The 16,694-nt window shown below is 41.1% G+C and overlaps 1 long non-coding RNA gene across 1 annotated transcript in view; it reads left to right on the forward strand.

Moving 5' to 3' along the window:
- The first annotated feature begins 10,553 nt into the window (after nt 1-10,553).
- LOC142828064 (uncharacterized) overlaps nt 10,554-16,694 on the forward strand; it is an 87,855-nt gene continuing 81,714 nt past the window's right edge. Inside the window, exon 1 of the long non-coding RNA XR_012902995.1 lies at nt 10,554-10,887. This is a non-coding gene — a long non-coding RNA (uncharacterized LOC142828064). The remainder of the gene's footprint in view (nt 10,888-16,694) is intronic.

A 16,694-nucleotide genomic window follows, 5' to 3' on the forward strand; every position in this document is an offset into this window, starting at 1 on the left:
GAGGTATGGAAGCCATGGAAACCACTTTGTAAAAAAGAAACAACAACCACACACACATACTTGAACAAATGGGGGGAAATGGTGTATTTAATTTTGAAGCAGGAGAAAGATTGGAGATCTACCCTCTCTCCCTTTATCACCTCAGGATCCTAAGAGAGAGATTCACATTGAGAGACAGATCCCTTTAGGGTGCAAGGGATACTGCATTAATTTTGGAGTTTGAGGTACTTCTCAAAGAGTGTGAAATGTTCCCTGGCTGCCCCCCCCCCCCGCCCCCCCTCCCCAGTGTCAAGTTCAGAGTGATACTGGACTTGGAGAAAACCACATATCATCTCTCCTCGTTAGCTAAAGTAAAATTTTAAGTTGGCAGTGAGTCAGAGACAGAGATGTTGAGGGAGAAGAAAAGGGCAAAAAAATAACCTGGGATAAAGGGATGAGCAGCAACCTGCTCCTGATGGCCTGAAGCTACCTGCCTCCAAAACAAAACAACCTAAACAAATAGGGTTGCCAGATGTCCGGTTTTGAATAGGACAGTCCAGTATTTGAGCTTTCTGTTTGGGAAACAAATTGAGGAAATATAAATGTCTGGTATTTTCTAAATAAGATGTAATGTAGATTGTGATGTAATATCAAGTGTGTCTGGTATTTTTGTTGAAAACATCTGGCGACCCTATAAACAAACTTATGCACATGACAACACTGAGGCGATTTCAGACCTGTTCAGAGTAGGGATGTTAAAATGCGTTTATTTTGGTAAATGTGTACCTGCTGAAATTTTCAGCGGGTACAAGATTACATGTGGGAAAAGGCAGCTGATACAAAGGTAGCAGCGCAGGTGTGGGGAAAAGGGGCAGGTAGCTTTGAGGGAGCTGGTTTATAAGACTAATACAGAGCCAGCAGCCCAGGGGCAGGAGACTGGGGGGAGAGTGGCTTGCATGTAACTGTGAAGGTTAATGGGTGAGCACAGGCTCATTGGTTAACTGTTTACTTGTGTACACTATCACATCCCTAATTCAGAGTTGAGAGCCTCTGCCAGAAACACAGCTTAATGCCTGGACAGGCCGTTGTACAGTCCTAGCAAAGTATGCTGCACTGTAGATCTTCCCAATCTCTGACAAAAGAGGAAATGTGCCTTAAATGGCCTCCTGCCTTGTGAATAGCAGCACTCAAACACTGAACAGCCAGAACATACAGTATTAAACTATGTAAGAATACACTGTATAAGAATATAAGAATATCTAGCATTAAGAAAATACATATTTTTAAAAGTCTTCTTGCCTTTAGATAGATTTATATAAGTCTCTAATCTTTACAAGAATATGTGATTATTGAAAGTAAGCTGGAATGGGATCAAGTGATTTTTGTGTATTGCCAGAACCCCAAAGCCTTTCTAGCAATTTTTCATCATTTTGTTAATTTTTGCTAATATGACAGTATGTTATTAATATAATTGTTCTATTAAAAAACTAATACACACTATTAATATATTATAGTGATGAATTACTAACAATAATCTATCGCCAAAGGGAAAAATTGACATAATTAATGCAGTGTTGTTCTTGTACATAGTAATTTGTTAATTCAGTACAAAACATTCAAAGAAAAACTTAAAAAAAAAAAATTTTTCTTGTATGTTTTTATCCTGTGTTTACAAAGACTAGACCAGTTTGAGGACAAGAAGCTGAACAACTGCGTTTTCTCTGATCAGTCCTGTAGACATTCTTGCTTTCGTGCTAATAATCTAATCTTGACTGCATGATAGGAACTGGATATTATCTTTTTGAGCAAAAGATTTTTTTGTTACTATTTTGGAGTATCACTTTATATTGGTCTGTGCAATGCTAGATCATACTGAATAAATACACTACAACATTGGCAACTATTTTATCATGAGAGAGTACATTGTCATACTGCATTCATTAAGGCAGTGTTAAGTGACATATGGATGTACTTTTTGTGTGCACTTTCCAAATACAAGCAAAGTGTCAAAGAAGCTAAAATAATATAGAAAACAGTGTTCAAGTGTACTGGCCATCTGAAATTGCACAGTGCTCAGATTTGGGGAAGAAGGGAAGTGTTGGAATTCTTTTCACGTAGGGTTCATGCTGAGGATAAAAAAGGTTGTGAAATTTTTCCTAACTCTACCCACAAAATAAAGTGCACTAAAGTATATTGCCAAAATGAGATGCCACACACAGTAGATTTGAAGTTGTTCAAAATGTGATCCCGTTTGACAAGCGCTTACATGCTTTTTCCTTACAAGAGGAGACAAAACTCCTAATCAACTCTGTAAAGCCACAAGTCCCTCCCTTAAACTCGCCTCTTTTGTAAAACATACAGTAAAGTACAACTTGATAATGGTTAGATAGGTGGAGAACTATGATCATTACTATTGACAGGCTAATTGAGCACAACCTAATATATATTTATTACCTCATCCTCCCCATCATGCTGGCCTACCTATCTGACTCAGACATCTGTTAAATCTTGTTAGTTGAATGTTAAGCTTCCTGGAGCTAGGAACTGCCATTTATTATTTTGTATTTGTTAATAATAATAATAATAATAATTATTATTATTATTATTATTTTATTTTGTTATTTTTTTTTAATTTATTATTTGAGTGCTGCCAAGCACAACCTGTAGGCTTAGGCGCTACCATAATATATGTTAGATAATAATTGTGCAATCATTTATAGGACATAGTGAACCCTGGTGAACTGAGAGAATTTTTTACTACTGAGCACAGGTGTAAATGACTACAGAAGAAGCAAGATGCTGAAGAATCTGGCCCAGCGTGTGAGAGCTCACACTGATTGTTCAACCTAGTATCACCATATATAGGCTACATCTATACCGCCCTCTCTTGCGCAAAAAAATATGCAAATGAGGTGAAGTGTGCAATATCTCTGCCCATCATTTGCATAATTAACGAGGCTCCGTTTTTGAGCAAGAGGCTTTTGCACAAAAAGGAGCCATATATACGACTCCTTTTTGCGCAAAAACCCCTCTTGTGCAAGAGCCGTTCTTCTGCTTTTTTTCAGAAAGAATGGCTCTTGCGCAAAAGGAGGGTTTTGTGCAAAAACAGAGCCTCATTAATTATGCAAATGTGGCACAGCAATATTCCACACTTGTCTCATTCGCATATTTTCACGAAGCATACTGGAGCAGTTGACAAAGGCTTCCCTTGTCGACCGTGATGCATCTAGACTGCCCCGGTGTGTCAGATCAGCTGATCATCGGCCATTTTTATTTTAATGAAGTGGGGATTATTTAAATCCCCGCTTCTTTGCCTATGCTGAATAAACTATTTTACATGGCTCCATTGATGGAGCTATGTAGTCTAGACATAGCCTAACTGTAGAAGTTTATGTTTGGAAAACAGTATATTTTGTTTTTAAATTTGGTACATAGAAAAAGGAGACTTAGATTATTTTAAACCAGAGGTATCCTGGGAAAACTCCGCCACGTCCAGGAAATGCATCTGCTCTTCCAACATTTTTTTGTGGAAGAGCAGACGCACTCTTTCGGAAGCCCTGTCTTCCTCATTTCATGATGAAGAAGGGCTCTTCCAAAAGAGGAGGCTTTTCCGAAATTTGGCCCAGTGTAGATAGGCCAAATTTTGGAAAAGCCTCTTCAGAAAAAACAATCGGAAAAAGGTACGCAAATAGTCCATAGTCTAGACATAGCCTGTGAGGTGGAGAGAGTCTGTTGGTTGACCTTAGAAGTTTTTTGGTCAGGTTAAAAATGTTAAGAACATTGTTGGTTCTGCGAACAAATTAAGCTGTTTCCTGCTATGTGATTCCTTCTGTGTTCAGAGACCCAGCACGTTTTTTTGTAAATAAACAAACAGTGTCAAAGAAATATTTCATTATCACCAATTGCTACTCCCAGCTAGAAAAACTTACGATACCCCACATTTTTGGCTAGCTGCTCAGGCACAAAGGGATAACAGCAGTAATACAAATGCAATTTAATTTGTAAATGCATTACATGTGGGAAGTGGGTATGGGCATCTTAGGGTGCATCTACACTGCAGGGCTTACCTCGAAACAAGTTACGCAAATTGAGCTACATCAATTGCGTATCTTATTTCTTACTAGTGCATTTTGAAATAGGGAGTGTCAACACAATACTTATTTTGAAATTCAGCACTCTTCCTCCAACTTCCCTTGTTCCTCGTACAATGAGGCTATGTCTAGACTGCATCCCTTTTCTGTAAAAAAGGAATAAGGGATCTTTCGGAAAAGGCTTTATTTTCCGAAAGATCCCCGTCTAGACTGGCGTTTTTTTCCGGCAAAGCTCCGAGCTGGAAAAAAGCGGCAGCCATGTTTATGCAAATGAAGCAGGGGGGATTTAAATCCCCGCTTCATTTGCAATTGCGATGTGTCTAATTTGCATCCCTTTTACGGAAAAGGGATGCAGTCTAGAGACAGCCTGAGGGTTACAGGAGTCAGAGTAAGAAGTCCTTCAGCTTGGCAGTATTTTGACACATTTTGGAAGCAACTGTCTGCTGTGTAGATGCGGACTAAATTATTTCAGAATAGTGTTGCTGTGTAAATGTACTCTTACACTTTCAAAGTTCAGGAGAAACTTGGTAGGACTATGGATGAGTAGAAGACAAAATGGAGTCTTTGTGAAAACATGAGGGGTAGTATTTGTTATGGGTATATGGTCAGTGAAGTGTTCTGAGAGCAGCGCCAATCAGAATAGATGGGTTGGCATAACAACTATAGAGTTATTTAGAAATAACTATACCATCTTCACAACAATCTCCCTGCTCTGTATGGCTAATCAGAGCCCCACTTTAAAGTTATTGAGCCATAAACTGTACCATTGCAGATTAATAACTTGTAAAACAGCCCTGTGTTCTCACTGGCTGAAAACATTCCAGATTCATATAATAAATATTCATATTCCTTGTTTGTTTATTGTGAATAGTTCTTGCCACGTCCCTGCATTCAGAACCTTATAATTAGGGCTCATATACTGTGACCTTTTATGCTAAGTACTAGCCGGCCAAAATGAATTTAAATGGCCACATTTATAAACCTCACAAAAGGGGATTATTATAAAATCACAGTCCATTTTGGTCAATTTCAGGGTCATAGGATTTTAAATATTGTAAATTTCATTATTTCAGTTATTTAAATCTGAATTTTCATGGTGTTGTAATTGTAGGGATCCTGACCCAAAAATGAACTGTCAGGAGGTCAGAAGGTGATTATAGAAGGGGGTGTAGTACTGCTACCCATGCTTCTGTGCTGCTGGTTTTGAGGTGCTGCCTTCAGAGTTAAGTATGCAACCAACAGTTGCCGCTTTCCAGAAACCCAGCTGTGAAGGCAGTGCAATAAGGGTGGCAATACCATAACCCCCCGGCAACTCCCTTTTGGGTCTAGACCTCCAGTTTGAGAAATGCTGATCTCCCCTGTGAAATCCTTATAGGATAAAAAGCACACTAAAAACCAGATTTCATAGGGAGTGGGAGACTAGATTTCACAGTCTGTGATGCATTTTTTATGGCTGTGAATTTGGTAGGTACAATTTGGTATAGTCTATGGTAGTGATGGACAAGCCAGGCTAGTGAGTGGGCCTCCTTGAGTGGCCCTCCTTCATCTCAGTTACTAGATTAGCAATTCCAAAACATAATGAATTGACAATAGAGCTGGGTGAAAGTTTTCAGCTGAATTGTTTTACTAGGAAAAAAAAATCAGAGGCAACAAAGTGTTTTGACATTTCAGTTTGAACTTTTTGAATATTTTGACATTTCAGTTTGAACTTTCTGTTTAAATAAAATTGAGAACATTTCTAAAAAATAAAAAAGTACAACTCTCAATCTAAATTAAATACTTTTCATATTGGGTCAAACAAAATTATTTAATATGATCCCAAATGATTTTTTCAACTTGTGAATTAGTTAATAATTTTTAAAAACTTAATTTTCATTTTGATTCTGGGACCAGATGGCATTCACCCATGAGTTCCGAAAGAACTCAAATGTGAAATTGCAGAACTATTAACTGTGGTTTGTAACCTATCCTTTAAATCAGATTCTGTACCTAGTGACTGGAAGATAGCTATTGTGATGCCAATATTTAAAAAGGGCTCTAGAGGTGATCCTGGCAATTACAGACCAGGAAGTCTAAGGTCAGTATCAGGCAAATTAGTTAAAACTACAGTTAAGAATAAAATAGTTAGACACATGAATGAACATAGTTCGTTGGGGAAAAGTCAACATAGATTCTGTAAAGGGAAATCATGCCTTACTAATTTACTAGAATTCTTTGAGGGGATCATCAAGCATGTGGACAAGGGGGATCCAGTGGACAAGGTCCCTCATCAAAGGCTCGTCAGTAAAATTAGTTGTCATGGGATAAGAGGGAAGGGCTTCTCATAGACCGATAACTAGTTAAAAGACAAGAAATAAAGTGTAGGAACAAATATTTAGTTTTCAGAATGGAGAGAGGTTACTACTGGTGACCCCCAAGGCTCCGTCCTGGGATCAATCCTGTTTAGCCTATTTAAAAATTATTTGAAGAAAGGGGTAAACAGTGAGGTGGCAAAATGTGCAGATGATACTAAATTGCTAAAGACAGTTAAGAACAAAACAGATTGTGAAGAGCTTCAAAAGGATCTCATAAAACTAGGTGACTAGGCAACAAAATGCCAAATGAATTTTAATGCTGATAAATGCAAAGTAATACACATTAGACAAAATAATCCCAACTACCCATACTAAATGATGGGGACTAATTTAGCTACAACCCCTTGTGACAGAGCACTTGCCCTGCACTGGTCCTTTAAGGGCAAAAACCCACCCCTGAATGAGGCAGTTGTTGCTAATGAGGGCCCAGCTGAGGCTCTATAAAGAAGGGCTCCTGGAAGGAAGGGAGAATTTACTGCTGCTCTGAATAGCGAGCAGGAGGGACCTGATTGCTAGGGAAGCAGAGCAGTGTTGAGGCAGGCAGGCAGAGCTGGGGAAGCTCTGACCAAGTTAGTATCCAGGCTGCAGGGCCTGAAGCTACTACGGCTGTAGAGAGGCAGCCATGGCAGGCAAAAGCAGCAGGTCCACACCCTTTTGCCAGCGATGAGTGGCCGTTACAGACTGCATTTTGCTCGGAGGCAGGGGTTAGATGAAGACTAGCAGTGGGTCACTGAGGCAAGGTGGGTACAGGGGAACTGGGTGTTCCCTGGGAGGAGAACTGGATGCCTCTTTGGAGGGGAGGACCTTGGCTTGCAAAGCTGGATAAACATTCTCCTCCCCACCTTCACCCCCCCCCCCCCCGAAGGGGGTGCAGAGACACTGGAGTGGGCACTGCTGGAGGGGAATGTCCTGAAGAGGATACTGTGGTCCAAGAATGACATGGGTCTGGACTAGAGAGGGAAGCAAGAACACAGGGAGACATCAGCTAGAGCAGTGGTTCCCAAACTTCTCGACATTGTGCCCCCTTTTTTATTTTTGAAAAACACCCCCCAGTTTGGGAACCTATGAGCTAGAGGGAGGTGTCCAGTGAGTTGACAAGCTAATTCCCAGGGCTACCAGCGGCAGGTGCTATGGTGGTGAGTGAGACCTGAGACATCCCTCAAGAGACAGATCTTGGAGTCATTGTGGATAGTTCTCTGAAAACATCCACTCTGTACAGCAGCAATCAAAAAAGAAAACAATATTTGGAATAATTAAAAAAGGGATAGAGACTAAGACAGAGAACATCTTATTGCCTGTATATTAATCCATGATAGGCCCACATTTTAAATACTGCATACAGATGTGGTTGCCTCATCTCCAAAAAGATATATTGGCATTGGAAAAGGTTCAGAAAAGGGCAACAAACATTATTAGGGGTTTGGAATGGATGCCATATGATGAGAGATTAAAATGACTCTTCATTTTAATAAAGAGGAGATTAATGGGGGATGATAGATATCTATAAAATCATGACAGGTATGGAAAAAGTGAATAAAGAAAAGTTATATACTTGTTTTATAGCACGAGAACTAGGGATTACCAAATGAAATTAATTGGTAGCAGGTTTAAAACAAACAAAAGGAAGTTTTTCTTCATGAAGCACACAGTCAACCTGTGGAACTCCTTGCTAGAGGATGTTGTGAAGACCAGGACTTTAACAGGGTTAAAAAAAGAACTAGATACCTTCATGGAGGTTAGGTCTATCAATACTTATTAACTAGAATGGGTAGGAATGGTGTCCCTAGCCTCTGTTTGTCAGGGGCTGGAAATGAATGACAGGAGAGGGATCACTTGAAGATCACGTTTCTCTTCACTCCCTCTGGGGCATATGGCATTGACCACTTTTGGAAGACAGGATACTGGGCTAGATGGACCTTTGGTCTGACCTAGTATGGCTGTTCTTATATTCTTATGACCATTTTAAAATGATTTTTCTTTTTCCAAATTGCCAGTGAACCAAAAAAATCTGTTATTCATGAGGCTCTAACTGAGAGATTGTTTGTTTGATAGCTGAAAATTGTATAGTGTATTTTTATTGTTCAGTGAAACTAAATCACAGTATGTTCTTCTATAATGTCTTTTGATTGGCTTGCAATTGTAGTATTGTTATGTATAAGCTCTCTCCATATCAGCAGTAAATGCAATTCTTGTAATATTTTATACTGCTACAAAGCCTTCCCTTTGAAAACATCCAGTTTAACAAACAATAATTAAGTCTCACAACACTTCTTTAAGCGAGGCAGGTCATTATTTCCCATTCTAAATCTGCAAGGAAGAAAAGTAGATGTGTGGCTAAACAGAATTTTGAGCCTGCTCCTAGCTCTTCCACATTGCTTTGGGTGTGAAACTGGTGAACTCATTTCTTGATCCTGAAAAAATATGAGCATCTTTTGTGGGCTGCTGAGTATTTTCAGGTCTTAGTGTGGTCAGTGGGAACAGTAAGTGCCCAACAAGCACCCTGGCCTGAAGGAAGCATTTAGCAGCCCTAATCTTCTCTGTCTCAGCTCCTTGCATGCTCTTTGTGAAAGACCCTTCCTAAAACATGGGAATAATACAAGTGCAGTGAAGTCTTAGAGGGGTAGCCTGTGTTAGTCTATAACTTTAAAAATGAGTAGTCTTGTAGCACCTTAGAGACTAACAAAACTATAGAGCGTATCATGAGCTTTCATGGTCAAAATCCACTTTTTAATAGGGTAGCCAGGTGTCCGGTTTTGAACTTAACAGTCCAGTATTTGAGCTTTCTGTTCGGGAAACAAATTGAAAAAATATAAATGAGGAAAATATAAATGTCCGGTATTTTCTAAATAATTTGTAATGTAGATTGTGATGTAATGTCAAGTGTGTCCAGTATTTTTGTTGAAACCATCTGAGAACCCTACTTTTCAATGAGATGATTGTGTGCATGAAAACTCATGATACTGTATGTATTTGTTAGTCTCTAGGTACATATCTATAATGTGGAGCTATTTCGGGATACTGGAATTATTCCAAAATAGCTACTATGTGTCTATTGAAGCAGCCCATTATTTCGTTCCACAAGGATTAAGGGGAATTTCAGAATAGTAAGTTATTTCAAAATGTGGTGCTTTGAAGACAGTGCCAAATTATGAAATAAGCTATTTTGAAATAAACTACGCAATTTGCGTAGCACAAATTGAGTATCTTATTTCGAGCTAAGGAAGGTTTGTAGATGCACCCTAAGGTGCCACAAGACTTACAAGTGCAGTGAGTAGGATACAAGTACTATTATTTGTAAAGCAGTTTAAACTCTTTGGTCAGTGTTTAAAGGCAAAGTAGTCATCTTTATAAGAATGATGGATGCAGCGGGGGTGAAGAAAACCATCTTTTCATAAAGTGCTAATATTGTCACTACTATCATTAAAAGTGTCGATACTGGGCTATTTCCAGTTCCCTCCCAATGAAAAGCAAATTGAACAGACTCAACTTCTCCTGGATGCTGGGCAAAGCAATAAGAAACTTTTCCTGTGCAAGTTTACCCCTCTACAGCCCCCCCACCCCAAGTCCCCAGCATGCAGCTATCTGGTAGCGGGAGAGGGTGGGGTATTTGCAAAATGTTTAAAAGAGTGGGAGACAGGTGCCGCTTAAATAAATGCCTTCCTCTCTCCTACTGTGTGCTTGCTAAGGACAGGGGATACTGGCCTGGAGACTTTCAGCAGCAGTTGACAAAAACTTTGCCCAGTTCTGAGATCAGAGAGTAGCCCAATGGCAAACTGGAGTATAGTGCAGCCCTGTAAGCTGCTCCTGGAAAAGGAAGGGACTGGGAAGCAGAATGAGGGCCCTGGGGAAACACCTGGAATTGTGAAAGCTTTTGGTGCTCACCAGAGGTGAAAGTAAGCGGGTGTGCCCTGCTGGCAGCTTTGGTACCAGCTGTGGAAAAAGCCAGCAGGGAGCTATTTAAAGAGCTGGCTGGGTCCTGGGTTGCAATAGGACTATGCCTGCAAAACATTCAAAATTACTTTCACTGCTGCTGCCCACCCCGGAGGACACTGTGATTGCAACAAGCAAAACTCCTTCTTCTCTGAGTCTCCACAGACTTTGGACATGTTGGGGGGGGGGGGGGGGGGGGGGGAGGAGGGGAGGTTGGAACTGGCATTAAAACGAACCCAAGAATTTGCCCCCTCCAACCCGCCCCCGGCAATACTTGCCAAAACCAGCTCTCAACACCCTGGTTTTTTTTAAAAAGCCCCACACGGACCCAGGGTGGTGTTGATGGGAAATAAATAAATAACTGGCTGCCTGAGTGTGTGTGCGAGAGAGAGGCAGGTTCAATTATCTAAACAAAGAAATCATGGCGGAGTGTTTACACTGGGCAGCCCCAAAGACTCTGGATTACGGGATTTTCCTTTTCAACCCAAAAGCAGCGGCGCAAAGGAGTTTGCAGCCACCTCGCCGTTTCCGGGGTAAGTGTGCAAGGCGCAAGGGGTGAGCCAGGGCCACCCTCCGGGAGCGGGACTGGGCCCCGGCCCCACCCCTCGCTCCCGCCGCCCCGCCTGCTGGCCCCGCCGGCTGCCGTGCCCGGGTTGCTCTGATGCAGCTGGACGCGGTGCGGGGGGTGCCCCCAGCGCACCGCCTGTAGCCTGGGGAGAGGCGGGCAGGCGGCCCCCTCCTCCCCGGCTCGCGGAGATCAAGGCGGCAGCAGCAGCCGCCGCGGCTGCTTCCCCTCGGAGCCCCCTTCCCGCCCCCCAGCCGGGGTCACACATGCCCAGCTCTGACTGGCGGCGGCTCCTCCCAGCTGAGCCCCGCTCCCCGCCCGCTGCAAAAGGGCTCTGGCGCGCTGCCTGGTGACCTGTATGGCGAGCGAGATCCCAGCGCGCCACCCCCAGCCGTGTGGGTCGGGGCGAGTTGTGCCTGAGCCAGTTGGCGGGGAAAGAGGAGTCTGCCCAAGGGCCAGTCCCGCCGGGAAATGTTAATTCGAGGGTCTGGGTCAGAGCAACATCTTGTCTGCTTTGCCTCCTCCCTCCCTTAAATGTCAGTGCCTCGAGAGGAAGTGAGGGCACTATTCGGAATGCTGCAACTCTGGATGCATCTGGGTGCAGCAGTTTTGCAAACGCTTGGAACCAGCGACTGGATCTAGCCAGGTTTTGGTCCCCTTCCAAGCACTCAAATGATGCCACCTAAGTAGAGAACATGTTTGCCCACTCCTACTACCCCGTAACAGTCTAAATACTGATGTGACCCAGTGCAAATGAGGCAGAAAAACTCAGATCTGGCAGCTCCACTCTGATACATTTTTGGCTACAACATCAGAATGATATTTTTCAAAGACATAACAAGTGCTACTAACTACCCTCTCCGCACTCTCCCAAAAATCTGAGTGCAAAGACTCTTAATTTGGCACCTGTATGCTCCTGGTTCTGGCTGACTAATGGATACCTACTCCCCAGTTTTATCATCTTCTAATTTAACACATATGCTGCTTATCTTAGTCCACAACAATCATCCTGATGTCAACATATGGTGGATTTGGCAGGATCCAGGTGTTGGAACTAGGATTTTCAGGCAGTGTTGCATCTGTATGTGTTGTGGGTCCAGATTTTTTTTAAGAGCTGCAAAAATACCTGTTTAGATAGTGGAATTTGGAGGACTGGAATGAAAAATGGGCTGGATCCTGGTTTTGTGGTGCTACTATGAACTTGTAAATGGAAGCAAAGTACCAACTTCAATAATATCTGTGAGTCTACTCCTCCAAGCCCCACCATGTAAGACTGGGCCCTGGTTCTGCTCTTTTTGGGAGAAGACCAAATGTAACTTGCTTTATCCTCCTTTGATGCTACTACTTTTGTAGAAATTTTGAAAGTCAAAAAGCCGAGTGATTTCAAAATAGTCTGGGTGTCTGGAGATACCATTCCTGCGTCATTATCAAGGTTCTTGGGGACTCTGGAACTTTTCAAACCTATGTGTATGTCTGCACTGTGGGCTAAAGTCGAGTTAAGGTATGCAACTTCAGCTATGTTAATTGTGTAGCTGAAATCGGAGTACCTTGACTCAGCTTTTGATGCCGTCTACACAGCAGGAAGTCGAAGAAGGATCACTCTTCCTTTGACTTCCCTCACTCCTCATGAAATGAGGGTTACAGAAGTTGGAGTAAGAAGTCCTTATTTCAAAATTATTTCAAAATAACAGGCTTGCAATGTAGATGCTCACTCTGTTATTCTGAAATAACTTAAGCTATTTCAAAATAAGCATGCAGTGTAGACAGAGCCTTTGAGACTTAAAACTACAATGCATTTGCTTTTCATACTCCTCTTGCCCTCCATATTTTCAGTTGTGTTAGCAGATAGCAAAGATGTTTGTGTTCAGTATCTTACTCGCAGTTCATGTTCTCCCATTTGAACCTGCAAGGAAGTCATAAAGTTGAACTGGTTTCATCATGTATTTTGATGGCTATTTCTATGATGCAAAGACTCCCAGTTATACAATTCTTTATTGTTGTTACAATTGAAATCCTTGTATTTGAATCAAAATGGCGATGATACACTAGAAGAATTGGAGACTATGTGAAAAATGGAAATAACAGGGCACATTTTAATGTGAGTTTTAAGAGATCTTGCATGAGGACTGAAGGCCTGAGTAGCACTCCTATTGACTTCAGTTGGAGTTGTGTGTGTAGCATCCTTGCTAGGCTGGACCCTTAGTGAGAACTGCAGAATTTGGTAACATGACAGTATGTGCAGTCTACATAGCAATCTTGATTCTCAGTTGCACAAAAGTGTAGACATGAAGATTAGAGTGAAAACTAAACCATGTAAAAACGAATGTTGTACAGTGAGATCACTGGAGAAAATGTGTTTTCATGAGTTTTGGAGGCCACTGCTTAAAACCCCAACAAAACAAATAACCCTCTGCCTCCCAAAATAAAGTTCTGCTGCATTTACTTTTTGGCTGGCTTTTTGTGAAAAAGACTGTTGAAGGGAGTGCTTGTACTCTTTCATGGGCCCATCTGTTGTCCCTTTACTTAGTACTTGACCTATTGGTCCTAAACTTCCTTCCTTGTCTAGGCTTTTAATGGAAGGACTTTTTAATGGAAACACATTGTTGGTTCTTAACTGCTATTTTTGCCTTAACTGCTATACTGTTGTGGCTGCTTACCAGAGTGTCCTGTAATTACAATGCTACTACTATGTCCTATAGCCTGGAGTGGTGGCTGTCTGATCTGGTCTGAACTGCTACTCTCCTGCCCTCTTATTTAAGATCAAGCAGCAGTAACTTTTTTCTTCATTCAAATCAGATTGAAAATTCAGATTTGTGTCAAGCAGCTGTCCTGCTATGAAGTTGCTCTTCCAAGTGACTCATGTTTGCTTTCAGCTAAAACAAACATTTGAGTTCTAATACTTAATAATCATAATCACATTGATATTCATGATTCCCCAATCTAGCTCTGCATAGATGGGGATAATTCTAAGAGGCTAACAAAACAATCACCACAGTTTCAGGCTTCAGGATCAGTATACTGGCTAGCAAGACAGCCAGGAATTGGGTATGCTGCGAGGTTGATATGGTGCTGGCATTTTTGGGAAATATTATGTTATCTCTAAGGTTGTCAAGAAGCTCTATTTAATTAGTGTACCTGTACCCTGAAAGAAAAGGCATCCAACCCTAACAACTGCTCTTTCCTCTTGATATGTCATGAAAACCATATATTGTTCTTTTTTTTTTTTAGGGTAACTGACTTTTTTTTTTTTTAAATTGATAACAGGCTTTGGCTACTTGACCAAAATATTCACCCCGAAATACAAACAAAATGTTAATATAACTACAGCTTTCTTCCATGTAAACTTATTGTTTGACATAGCTCGATAGAGAATTAATGGATGTATTTTCTTTTGTTGTGCATATTTGTAATTTTCAAGTTGATGAGAGTTAACATGTGTATTGAGGGAAGACTAGATCTCTCAAATGATGTTGAATCTGTCTCCATATATGCTGCATATACAATAGATTGGAACGCTCAGACTAGCACTGGACAGTAAGATGTTGTGACATGAATATATATTTTTGAGCTCTGCACAAAATGAGGATTTCATGCATCGGCAACGTAGTGTGACAAGTTGTATCCACTGTGACCTTGTACTTCCAGTGCAAAGTTGTGTAATAATATATCCTGCTAAATTAATGCACACAGTAAACAGGCCCTATCTCATTTTTATGTTAATAATAATACTTTTCAGTTCCCTAATGCCTTTTATGCTAAGAACTCAAAGTAAAATATAAAGCTCAAGTTGCTCATACTTGTAACACCTGTGAATTTTTTATCATTCAGAAGGCAGCTGGAAAATGTATTAATTATTGATTATTGTTGATTCATCACAGTGATGATAATCTGATTTCCTCCCTGTCTCACGTTCAATCATTGCTTGTTCCAGCTTTTAAGATTATAAAATGTTACTTTATCTTAAGGAAAATAAATGCTTAGGCTCAGCCATAAGGGTTAGGTCTTTGTCCCTAGATTCTGTTTTCTGGAAGCAAGGAATTGGTGACTGGGAATGGATCACTTGATGATTACCTGTTCTCTTCATTCCCTCTGGGGCACCTGGCATTGGCCACTGTTAGAAGACGGGCTACTGGGCTAGATGGCTATTCTTATGGACTATATGGAAAATAGGTGATGAGATGATTATGTGGCTGATGCATATGATACAGGAAAAATGAATAGGAAAATGGTCTGGGGGCAGGGTAGGTAAATCGTGTGTGGCTGGTGTATACCTCATTGTATTGAGTATGGATCAGCATGTGTACCCAGGGTCATGTTATCAAGGCTGATAGTGTACTCTGTGCAGGTAAAAGCTGTGAAGGTTAGACAAGGGGACAAAAACAGATTTAAGGTTGTTCCCCTTACCATGAAACACAGAGAGTCAGATTTTAAAAAGGGCTGAGTCTCTGCCTAGCTCTGCCCTCCATAAGGTTAAAGCTTAATTAACTTCAGCTGACTTCAGTGGGAGCAAAGTCAGGCCAATGATAAGAGCTTTTGAAAATCCCACTCCCTTGAGTGTCTTTTAAAGTATGAGTGTACCTTTGAATTTCCTGACTTTCTGACATTTTTTTTTCTTTTAAACTACAGGACAAGATTAATATTTCAGTACTACCATTGTAAATGGAGATGAGATGAGAATCCACCCCAGTGTTCTTAAGAGCTTTTGCTCCACTGAGGTCAATGAGGTAGCATGGGCTGTAAATTTATCACAGAATTTTGGCTTTAAGTTATTAATACATGTTTACAACCTTAATTCCATTTTAACAAAATGTTTTGTGTAGGAACATTTGGAGCCGTAGCATCCAGCTAAATTATCACTGCATTTATTAAGCACAAACAAAGCATCCTCGTAATGTTGTGCAGAAACAACTGACAGAACAGAACGCATTACAAGAAACTATCTTTTTCATTAAGTCTGCAGAAAATGAGGATTTAATGCATGGGCAGCACAGCCACTCCCCAGAGGTTTACTGCCCATAATCCCACCTTGAAAATGGCTCCACAGTAATTATTATTACAAAATGGACACAATTTCCAGTTTTGGCATGTATATTTCATACATAACTAATTGCACTGATAGGAGGCGAAGTATTCTTCTTCTTTCTGCAGGATCTCCTCGTTCCAGCCATGTAACTATCTTAACTGTCCCGTATGATTTCCAGTCTCAAACCGACAACTCTCCCCATTGGCCTATTTTGTCACAATAATGTGGAGCATGCATGGCAACTGCTCTCACTTCGATGTGTTCAAACTATCCCTGGACATTAAGATATTATGACATGAATATATATTTGTGAGCTTTGCACAAAATGAGGATTTCACGCATAGGCAACATAGTGTGACGAGCAGTATCCGGCATGACCTTGCAAATGCCGGCAGGGCTCCAGAATAAACAGCTCAAAAGTGCAAGGAATACAGCAGACTCTCCAGTCCTGAAAAGAATCCCACAGTTTTGATACAGTCCCACAGGAAGGTGGGCAGAATTGTTCTTGAAGGTTACTTTACTGAGTTGTACCTGCAGATGGCTACATTTCACAGGCCTGGGCACTTCATATTCCACATATCTTTTAGTAAGGGAAGGTCCCTTTTACAGAAAGTCCATGTTAATGAATGGACCATGGAGAACAGAAAATCCCCTGCATAGTTAGAGGATTTTTATAGACCCTTTTTGTTCTCCAAACTGAAGTTAGCATGGACATTTCCACCCCCTCCCCCCATGTTGTACTTTAAGTACTG

The sequence above is a fragment of the Pelodiscus sinensis genome, chromosome 3 (genome assembly GCF_049634645.1).
Source record: "Pelodiscus sinensis isolate JC-2024 chromosome 3, ASM4963464v1, whole genome shotgun sequence".
NCBI classification, from domain to species: domain Eukaryota; kingdom Metazoa; phylum Chordata; order Testudines; family Trionychidae; genus Pelodiscus; species Pelodiscus sinensis.